Source organism: Myotis yumanensis, unplaced genomic scaffold (assembly GCF_028538775.1).
Source record: "Myotis yumanensis isolate MYYU_CA2020_CCGP unplaced genomic scaffold, mMyoYum1.0.hap1 SCAF_5, whole genome shotgun sequence".
Classification (NCBI taxonomy): domain Eukaryota; kingdom Metazoa; phylum Chordata; class Mammalia; order Chiroptera; family Vespertilionidae; genus Myotis; species Myotis yumanensis.
In genome coordinates this window covers 41,960,120-41,969,087 of record NW_027223756.1, presented here as the reverse complement: position 1 = coordinate 41,969,087, position 8,968 = coordinate 41,960,120, and positions in this window count along the sequence as shown.

The window sequence follows — 8,968 nt, the reverse complement described above, 5'->3', positions numbered from 1 at the left end:
TACCATGAAGAGTTAGTGATTTTCCTAAAAAACGAATTCTCATTCCAATTAAAATGAAAAAAATTCTAATTAGTATTATGTAGCTCCGTGTCTATCTTGCCAAGGTTGGAGGCTGGAAATAGATTAACACCAAGGAGAATTGAGGCTATGTGTAAGAGAGAATTTTAACTGAAAGTGACACAAGATCCGTGCTTGTAGTTTCTCTAGAATCTGAAGTAGAGGCCGCCTGCTGCAAAGACAGTGTAGGCAATTGCCCACATCCAGTGATTTTCAGGCAACTGATAATGACTCTTCTTCTTTCAACTGTCCTCCTTTTGTAAGTTTAAATTCTTTAGTTGCAATAGAAAGAGTCTCTGGCAAATAGCAAAAAATGGCATTTGTTGGACAACTGTAGATTCAGAATTGGAGACTAAAAGTGCAGGAAGCAGAGAAGCCCTGGAGTAGACAGGAAGGAAAGCACATCCATGCTAGGGTGCTTCTCTCAGCATCGGCATGGAAACCACAGGTGGTCAGCCTTGGAGACACTCTGCTGAAACCTTCAACTCTAGGGGAGCCAAAGTGGTCGTGTTGGTCCCACCACACCTTTGTTCAAATGTAAGGGTGGCGTTTCATGGCAGAATCTGAGCATCGTGCAGGGAAAAGCAACCTGTGATCACCAGACTCCCTGAATTGACTTCTGGATACCGCCAGTACCTTCAATTGGAACAGAACTTTTAGTTGTAAACACCTGCATTGTATTTGAACAGAAAATTCACCTAAGAAAGGAAATAGTGACACATTTACTCTAAGTTTTAAATAAGAGCTAAGAGAGCCTCTCCTATGAATTGTATTATTAAGATCAACATAAAGGAGGAGAAACACTATGCTTTGATTGCTTCACATGAGGTGCTCTGGTCTTTCTAGAAGGGCTCCACGGGAGAGGCTTGGGCCCTCCAGAGAAACTTCAGTTGGTCTAAAATGTTGTTTTGGCCAGCCTCTCCCAAGGCAGCTCTTTACTCTAATATTTGTGCTAATTTAAGGGGGACATGTAAAGCCACCTCTAAGGAATTTATCAGTGTCACTGTCTGTTGGCAGCTCTAGATTCTACGTCTGCCTGCCAATTGGTCTGGCTCGGGAGTCTGGCTCACTTTACCCCTGCAATGAGAACTGAGGTTGATCTGGACCAGAGAGATCATGGGTCAAATGATGGGCCTTGCATTTCTAGCTGGGGAAAAGCCATGGGGAGTAGATCAAAGAGACTGTGTAGAACATAAGAATGGGCTGGGAGAATATTTTCAGTGACTCCTGGTTAAAACAATGGTCAGATATTGATGATCATCAGGTACAGCAGCTGGCAGGCAGAAAGATTGGAATTTATTCTAGTTTGAAAAGGCCTGCTGTCTTTAAGACAGGAGAAAGGCTATGGATAGGGGATAAAGACGCACTGTTTTAAGTAGATTGAAGGTAAAAGTGTAGTTATCTTAGCAACAGTTTTTAAAAACTAGGTTAAGAAAAATAATGAAATAAATGGCCATGAATGAATTATAGAAAATGATCATTATGTACTCTCTGAATTCAGGGTAAAATTGTACAGCACAGCATGAAGTTCTACTGTGTGAGTTTAAGGAACTGTAGAGTAGCCACACAGGAAACTTATATCTAGACCCTGGTAAAGACAAAAGGTAAATGTTCTTTTACTAATGACAGGAAACTGGAAAAGTGTATCGATTTCGTGCTGTCTAGTAGCAAATAACCGGCATGGGAATGGATCTGTTACGTTCTGTGTTTATTGGTGCATTCTTCCACTGTATTGGACCCTAGTGGGCCATTTTGCTTGAAATATTCTTTGTTCCTGGGAAAGGAAATCAGTTTCACTTTGAGGGAATATATGTATACATTCCTCACTTTGTTCTCTTGAAATAGAAAAGAAAAAGCTTAGTCATGAAAATTTCTGACATCAGCATTCAGTCACTGAAACTCACTATTAATTGTCACTCCTGTGTTTTGCTAAAACTTTGATAGACGATGTTCACCGTGATAACCAGAGTCAGTGTAATATCCCCAAATTTCTCTATAATAATGAAGAATGATCAAATTGTGTGTCATAGTATTAGAGTTAAGTCTATTAACTAATTATTTATGTACTAATTCCTTGATTATTATTATGTCATGTGAAAGATAGATGTAAATCAGTCTGTAAATGTCTATAAAACAGAATCACTAATTAAAAATTTTACAATTCTTGCCCATTTTTGATAACTGAGCTTACTAGAAGTATAAGACAGCTTAAGTCCTGGGAGCTGGACCTGAGATTGGACATAAATTGTATCTGATATAAATTTACATTTACTCTCTCATGATATTTAGCTTCCACATTATAGTGTCTCTGTTTTTGAGAGAAAAAGGTGCTTCTATTTATCCTTATAAGGAGAAGTACAATTCCAATTAGTATAGTGTCTTCTTCAAAGCAATGGCCAGTTGCCATTATCTAAAACTCTTGAGTCAAGATGATTAGCGAAACAAACTATAGCTCTTGGTACTTAAGCTGGTCTCAAGGACATAATTGATATTTATTATTTCTTTCCTCCATAATCCAATTTAGTTTTCCCTTGCCTTTGCCTGGGTTGTTTTCCTGGTAGGGTGACCTAGAGTAAAATGAAAAGGAATAGCCACTAAAGGGACTGTGTTAGGGAACTACATTTAGACGGATCCCTGCTTCTTCATAACACTTATCATTACTTGACATTGTATTGCATATTTTTATTTTGTCTTTCAAATAAACCATAAGCTTCACGGTGGCAGAGATTTTATCTGATCCATTTATTCATCATATTTCCAGTGCCTACGATTAGGCTTGGCACATGGTAGGGGCTGAAGAGATATTTATAAATATGAATGAAGGAATGAATTTCTGAACAAACTTAAGAGCTCGGTTAAGACTGGGCAGAATGAGAGTATGGTGGGAAGTATGACCCATATTTTAACTCTTTCAGAGATTATTCTGTAGCCTGGGTACATGAGAGAAGAAAAAGGTTTATGTAGTTTATCCATGACTAGAGAACAGCACCTTGCCCAGTGCCTGGGACTTGGTGAATGGTAAATACAATGTTAATTCTGCATGGTGTGACACGGTAGTTATGGCAGAGGACGGATGGTGAGGAAGACTAGTGTGCCAGCCGGGGTTGTGTTGACATGACTAACCACTTGGTTCTAGCTGGAGGGATCAGTTGATTAAAGTGATTTGAAAGTCCAAAGTAAAGCTACATCAAACTAATATGATGCTGAAGGCTTGGTTTTGGTGTTCATGTCATAGTTGTCTAATTTTGCTGGAGAAAACATAATTACCACTAGATAAATTACTTAAATCCAGCTTTCTTTAGGTAAAGGTAGTAATGATAGGGCAAAATAAAGTCATAAGGAGATCAGGAGAGAAAAAAAAAGTAGTGCAAAGACTCTTAGAAACAAACACAGTGGGTGTGTGTAAGCAGTGTGAGTCTGGTGATGCAGGGACCTGAGCGGGTCTGTTATTGGGCCTTACTGGAAAGATGGAGAAAAGGAACAGTGACAGTTCTGATTTCAACCTGCATTAAAAACATACAAATAGAGAAGCAGTGGAAAGAATTTCTGAAATTGGGTGTTGAGTTTAAATTTAGTAAGTAGGCTAAAGAAGGTTCAAAACAATGGGCTACACTGTGGTAGCTGCTTATTTTTACTGGGTCTACTGGCAAAAGTCTCTCATTTCTTCACACTTACTTTTCAAAGGCCCCGGAGTCCCAGATTTCATTTAGCAGAGTAACAGCTTTCAAATAATAATCTGGTGTCTATCTTAGCCTCTGGTTCTCCCTTTCCCTTTTGTAGCTTTGCCTTTTTGTTATTTTTCTTCTCCCTCAGCTATTCCCCCTCTTGCTGCCTTTCCCCCCTTTTCTTCTATTCCATTTATCACCAGATTACAGATGTCAATAAAAATTGTCTCACGCATGGGAAACGTGTGATATAAAGTCTGGAGCTGTCACAGGGGATTCTGTTCCAGGGTGGCGAGCATGACCCTGCTATAGCGCGTTGGTTTTGAGGGTTGGGACCAACTTGACGGGATTGAATATAATTAGTCTCTTGGAACCTCTGGAAACCAGCAGCTACTCTGTCATTTCAGGCGGTGTTGTAATAGAAAGAAGTCCTTGTGATTACACAGAGCCAGTTCAAATCCTAGTTTCACTGTTTATTAGCCATATGATATTGCATAAGTAGCCTCAGCTATAGGGGCCTCAGTTTCCTCATCTGTAAAGTGAAGATAATAATATAGACTTCATAGTAGTTTGTGAAGAGTAAGTGGGTAAAGCCTGGAAAGTGGTTAGTCCAGCACACCTGGCAGGGGCCAAGAACTGACCAAATGGTAGCTGCTCCCACTGTTCTCTGGGGTCGATTCACGTGTCACCCATTCTCCTACCAGAGTCCCGAGTAGGCTGTCTAAGTGGCGCTGCTCTTCTGGAAACGGAACCTGGACTGAAGGGCTCAAAGTGTGTGCTGCCGGGGCTTCTGGGCAGAGGGCTGTGCTTCTGTGTTAGAGAGGATTTGGAGTCTGAGGGAGTATCCTTCGAGTGCATTGTAGACTAGGCTGCTACTCAGAATGCTCTCTTTCAGGTGAATTCATTTCTGCTCAGAGCCTCGCCTAGTCATTATTGCATCAGTTCATTTCCTCAGTACAAACTTACTGAGCACTTGGTTGGTGTCAGGATTGGATTCACAGTGATGAGCAATAAAATCCCCCTCTTGGGTAACATGGAGCTTATGTGGCCTCATTGTGGAACTGCAAGGTGGATGCACCTGCACAGCCACCTGGTGTGATCCTTCCGGCCAGTGTCGGTGTGAATCACTTTAGTAAGCATTATTCTAGAGTCTTCATCAGCATCTTAGTTTCTTTTTCATGTCCCTTTGTCACTATCAGTTTTTCATGATCAGGTTAATTCCGAGGGCTTCACTCCTAACCTTGCACAGTTTACAATAGCAAGTAGTGGATCTTCCTACAGAGCCACTACCCTATTGCAGAATGTAGAGCTCTATATTTTACTGCAATACCACCTGCCAAAAAACATGCTGATGTTAAAATATGGGAAAATGTCAGGCGTTTGAGCTTCTTTACCCTTTTAGTGTGCAGGCTGCGTGGCATAAAATTGTAAGGTCATTCTGGTAGGTTTAGATATATTTTCTCATTTCTAGCTTTTCCAAGAGATCAGGGGTCACACCAGAAGTTATAGCTCATATGTCAGTATTGCCTGGGAAGGGGCACAAAGCAAATTCTTGTTAGTTTTATTGATGCGAATGCTGTCCTGGTTAGAACTAAACGGCAGGAGCACTCCAGAATCTTGAAATAATGGGCAGTTTATTTGTTTTCAGTACTCAATGATTATTTTTGAAGTGGAATTGGACTTTTGAGGAAAGTTTTTTGGTTTTAGAAATTCATGATTGATGAGAAGTGTAATAGTTTGCCTGGTTTCCAAAAACTCACATTTTTCTTAATCTGCTACTACTCTATCCCCTTCAGTTTTAGTCTTAGAACGAGTTTACATTCTAGGTACAATCCTTGTGTAAGGCAGGGAGCTTAATAAGAGCTATAAAAGCAAATCAGTGGCCGAGGCTTGAATAAATTTTGCCCTCTGTTTTTGGCATTCAGGTGTCCAAATGATTTGGTTTTCTTTTAAAAGTTCCATCCTAAAATATTTGGCTGGTGATATGTATTCTGTGCCCTCCAGGGTGCGGGCTTGTGATTCGCACTTACCTCTGTAGTGTGGAAGCTCTTACCTTACGCTGAAGTGAGTTGAACTTCTTATCCTGAACCCGAGCCTCCCAGTGACTTAGTTTCTGACGTTTGTCGTTGGCCGTCACCAATGCCAGCTGCCTTCCTGTGCGAATGTCTGCTCTCTGTCACCTTTAGTGTGAGCTCTCACTGTCTGATCCACCATGGCTTGGATACTAAGATGAGTAATTTTGCTTATCGGTATTTATATCCCATCTGTTCCTTTTTCTCTTTGAATTGATGCCCAGAGCGTTGCCGAGCCATGTGGGCCTGCATGGTCTTCTCCTATATGAAATAAAAATATTCCCCTAGAGCCCAGGCTCAGCATTTTGTTGCGTTGCCAAAAATTTCCATCAAAACAAATCAACAAATCCAATAAGCAACATTTTCCTCAAGCTCTGCCATCACAAAGGCTATTCTGAAAGTATTGTCAAGTGCTGTAGCATTTCCTGAAATTCTCATGAGATGACAGAAGAGTAAGCAGTGCAATCCCATACTACGATGCAAAGTTTCTTAAAATACTCTAATCGTTTTCCTCCTCCCTTCCTATCTGTCCTATTCCTCTTTCTTTCTCCACAAGCTACACCACTAACCTCCCCCGTGCGGTGTCCCTCTATGGTGTTAAGCATTGTAACTCTTCCCCTCAGCAGGAGTACGTCACTCAGCAAAGCAAGAATCAGCAACATAGAACTTTTCTAGCCTGTTCCTTAGGAACCTTGGTATGTCCTACTTCAAAGAAAAGCCCAAATAAAACTGTAGGATGCGTATGATCCAGAGATAGGTGCCTTTTGCAAAAATGTCATTGGGAGTGTATGTCTATGTGTTTAGATAGGAATGTACATGCATGCATGTATGAGTGTTTTACAAAACTGAGATCATACCACATATATCATTTTATAAACTTCCCTTTAATAAAAATATCACGGACCCATCCTCAATCTTTTTTTTTCCTCTTTTTTTTTATTGCTTAAAGTATTACAAAGGGTATTACATATGTGTCCTTTTTTTCCCCCGCCCTTGACAATCCCCTGGCCTCCCCTACCCCCCAGTCTCTTATGTCCATTGGTTATGCTCATATGCATGCATACAAGTCCTTCGGTTGATCTCTTACCCCCCACCCTCCTGCCCCCCAACCCTCCCCGGCCTTCCCGCTGCAGTTTGACAATCTGTTTGAGGCAGCTCTGCCTCTGTATCTATTATTGTTCAAAAGTTTATAATGGTCTCTATTATCCATGAATAAGTGAGATCATGTCCATCCTCAATCTTCAGTTGTCTTCTATTACATAATTTTAGTGGTTTTAAGAATTGCACTGTATGGATATTTCATGATTTAATTAATATGCTATCCTGTTGGCTTGTTGAGTCTGTATACAATTTTTTTCCTGTTATAAATTCTGCAATGAATTTTTGCTTCATTATTTCCTTAAGATAAACTAATATAAGTAGGATTTCTAGGTAGAAATGTCTGAGATTTTGAAAAGTTTGATACATCACCTAGGACAAGAGGGACAATGAAAAAAATAAACAAATGGGACTACATCAAAACTAAAAGCTTCTGCTCAGCAAAAGAAACCAACATCTCAATGAAAAGGGAACCCACTGTATGGGAGAAAATATTTGCCAATGATACATCTGATAAGGGGTTAATTTCCAAAATATATAAAGTACTCATACAACTCAACAAAAGGAAGACAAATAATCCAATATAAAAATGGGCAGAAGACCTTACTAGACACTTCTACAAAGAGGACATACAAATGGTCAAGAGACATGAAAAGATGCTCAACATCACTAATTTGCCTCAGAGATATGAAAAATAAAACGACAATGAGGAACCATCTCATACCTGTCAGAATGGTTACCATTAATAAATTTACAAATAACAAATGCTGGCAAGGATGGGTAATAAAAGGAACACTAGTACACTGCTGGTGGGAATGCAGACTGGTACAAACATTATGGAAAACATCATGGAGTTTCCTCAAAAAATTAAAAGTGGAACTCCCATTTGACCTAGTGATCCCACTTCTAGGATTATATACTAAGAAACCTGAAACACCAATCAGAAAGAATATATGTACCCCTATGTTCATAGCAGCATTATTTACAATAGCTAAGATCTGGAAAAAGCCCAAGTGCTCATCAGTAGATGAGTGGATAAAAAAGCTGTGGTACATTTATACAATGGAATAGTATGCAGCAGTAAAAAAGAAGGATCTCTTACCCTTTGAGATACCATGGGGGGGGGGGGGGTGTGTGTGTGTGTGAAGGTGGGACCTGGAGAGTATTATGCTAAGTGAAGTAAGCCAGATAGAGAAGCATAAGTATCACATGATCACACTTTTATGTGCAATCTAATGAACAGAATAAACAAAATGGAACCAGAGACATTAAAGCAGCGGTTCTCAACCTGTGGGTCGCGACCCCTTTGGGGGTCAAACGACCCTTTCACAGGGGTCGCCTAAGACCATCGGAAAACAGATATATAATTACATATTGTTTACAGTAGCAAAATTACAGTTATGAAGTAGCAATGCAAATAATTTTATGGTTGGGTGTCACCACAACATGAGGAACTGTATTAAAGGGTCGCGTCATTAGGAAGGTTGAGAACCACTGCATTAAAGCATGCAACAGACCGATGTATTTCAGAGGGAAGGGGGATTGCGGGAAGAGATTAACCAAAGAACTTATATTCATATATGCATAACCTGTGGACACGGACAATAGTACAATTAAGACCTGGGGAGGCAGAGGAAGTGGGGTGGAGGGGCTCAATGGGGCGGGGGGAGGGGGAAGGGGACATAAATGTAATACTTTCCACAATAAAGATAAATTAAAAAAAAAGAAAAGTTTGATCCACGGCATGATATTGACTCCCAGAGTGATTATACCAATGAATGTTCTCATGTGCAGTATGTGAGAGTGTCTATACTATGTGCCCTCACCCACAATATGCACACCTCCTTTTTCATCATTGTACCAGATGGGGAGGAATGGAATATGATTATTGCCTACATGTTCACTGATTTGATTACTGCTGAGGTCAAATCTGTTACAGGGTTTGTCAAGCATCTCGTGCACTCCTTTGTTCCCTTGCCAGGGCACATCCCCAGAGAGGACTTTCCTGCTTGTGCTTGCTTCTCTGGCGTCTTACAGGTGACTTGTGATCTGATTCCATACCAGTCTTTGCTTTTG